This window comes from Neltuma alba, unplaced genomic scaffold (genome assembly GCF_004799145.2).
Source record: "Neltuma alba isolate B1F8T4 unplaced genomic scaffold, ASM479914v2 tig00012280_pilon, whole genome shotgun sequence".
Lineage (NCBI taxonomy): Eukaryota > Viridiplantae > Streptophyta > Magnoliopsida > Fabales > Fabaceae > Neltuma > Neltuma alba.
The window spans coordinates 80,268-82,776 of NW_021636801.1; positions in this window are offsets into that span (position 1 = coordinate 80,268).

The window sequence follows — 2,509 nt, forward strand, 5'->3', positions numbered from 1 at the left end:
TCCCGTCTTGGTATTGTCCCATCTCAAATATTTTCAAGACGGGACCGATTGGGACTAAGATAGGACAATTTGGACACCCTTACTCCTCAACAACTTGAAAGTGAATGAAATGATTCTTCAGGTGTTAGGACTAGGATGAGACAATTTGAACACCCTTATTCCTCAATAACTTGAAAGTGAATGAAATGATTCTTCAGGTATCACCTAAAATGAATAAGCTATTAACACTTACATAAAATTAAAGTCTTAAAACTTGAAAGTGAATGATAATAATTCTTCAGGTATCACTTAAAATGAATAAGCTATTAACAAAAGTTAATTCATCAATAACCACTTTTACTAATAGTTTACACTTGGGTAAAATTAAATTTTTAAAACATGAAAGTGATTGACAACAATCTTTTAAGTATTACCTAAAAAGAATATGTTATTAACAAAAATTGATTCCCCAATAACAACTTTAATGGTAGTTCACACTTGGACAAAATTAAAGTCTTAAAAATTAAAACATTAAAGCTTGAAAGTGAATGACAATAATTCATTAGATATTGTCTAACAGGAATAGGTTATTAATAAAAATTTTCTTCAATAACAACTCTATTTGCACTGCATCCTCTTTTTAAATAACTTAGAAGTAGTAACATTTTTAGCAACATTTTAATATTTTAAATTAGTCCACCTATCTTGATATGGTATTATGCAAATTTAGCATCTTAATTTGTCTTTTATACATTTTAAAGCTCTTTTTAGAAGATTTTCCCTAATAATGAAATAAATTTTAACAAATGATTATTTATGATTCTTCTTGATGAAAATGGTTGCATTATTAAATTGCTAGTAAGTATTATTTAATTGTTTTGATTCAATGTTCATCTTGAAATATTATTAAAATTATATTTTAAACTTTAATTTTTAAATTTAATCCTAAAATAATATCATATTGATTTATTTTTGGATAAAGGTTCAATTTTAATCCTCATCTTATTTTTAAAGTGAGTCCAAGACCCTAATCTTTTTAGGAGTGCAATTTTGTTCTTGATGTATTTATATTGGTGCAACTCTACCCATTAGTAATGGTGGCTCTAAACACTGTTAACAGTAGGCATTTTTTTGGGGAAAAAAATCCACATCAGAAGGGGATTTGGCTGACATATAATAATTGGGATTAAAATTTCCACATACTAATTTATTTAGAGGTTACCCAAAAAAAAAAAAAGAAAGAAACCTAGAATGTGACTTTGTGCGGCACTTTGGAAAGATTGAAACTTTATACCTGCCATTGTCTATGCGACTTGAAGATTAGCATCCGAAGAAGAAGGCGACAAATTTCAGTGAGCCAAGTTGTCTTGGTTAGGAAAGGTAAGAACTAATTTGCAAGATGTGCTGTTGTTTTCATTCTATGGTCCCATAATAAGAATTGGCTTGCTAAAGGGGGTTTTATAATCAAAAAATGTTAAGAGATGCAAATCTAGGAGATGAGGTGGAGCGGGACTAAGATGATATGGCTAACTATGTGTCAGTCAACGAAAATGATGTGGCGCTCCATGTGATGATGACCGACGAAGATGTGGAAGGTGTCGATTGCTTTGATGTCGAGGTAGGGACAAAGCGACGTCAAAGAACAGGACTTGAAATTTGGAAGTTTACATATACCATTTGGAATTAAAAACTGAGCCATGGTATTTATGAATAGCATGGCTTCATACATACTAATTTACACACACACATGATTAGGCAAAAAGGATCTCAATTGTGGCATGAAATTTAATTTTTGTCTGCTGCTATTCTGGCCATCATGTCTAGCTAAATATAAACTTTGATTTTTATAGAATTGAAGGAGTAAGCTTTATTTTTGATGATGAATTCGAAGGATAATTTTTTATTTTTCATAATACTATATTGGCCTCTCTGATTTTGATAAACTAAGGGGGGGGGGAAATAATTTTCACTTTTTTTCCTTGTAATAGATGGCCAATTCTCCACTTGTAGTGAGGATTGAGATGGTGAGGAGGAAGAGTCAACAAATGATGAATGTGAAGTGAGGAGGGAGAGTTAGGAAATGAGGAGTCTGAATATGAAGAGAAAGAGTCAATAACAAGTGAAGAAACTGAAAGTGATAAAGAATTAATGAGGCTTAGTGACAATTATGGATTAGAGAAACAACCCTTCTTCATGTTAGGCATGACATTTGCCAATGTTTAAGAAATTAGGAAGGCCATTAACAATATACTATTGTAGAAGGGGTTAAATTGAGAATTAAAAAGAGCGGGTCGTCAAGAATTAGAGTTATCTATAAAGAGGGTTAACCTTCTGTTTTTTATACTGCAAAAGAGAGGGATGACTTTGGATTGAAAGTTAAAACTCTATATTATGAGCATAGATGCCTTAGGGTTTATAAGAACCCAAGAGCTAATATGAAGTGATTAGCTGGGCACTTTAAAAGCAAGATTCAAGAGAGGCCATAATACAAAATAAGTGATATGAAGAAGGATGTAGAAGCTAAGTTTAA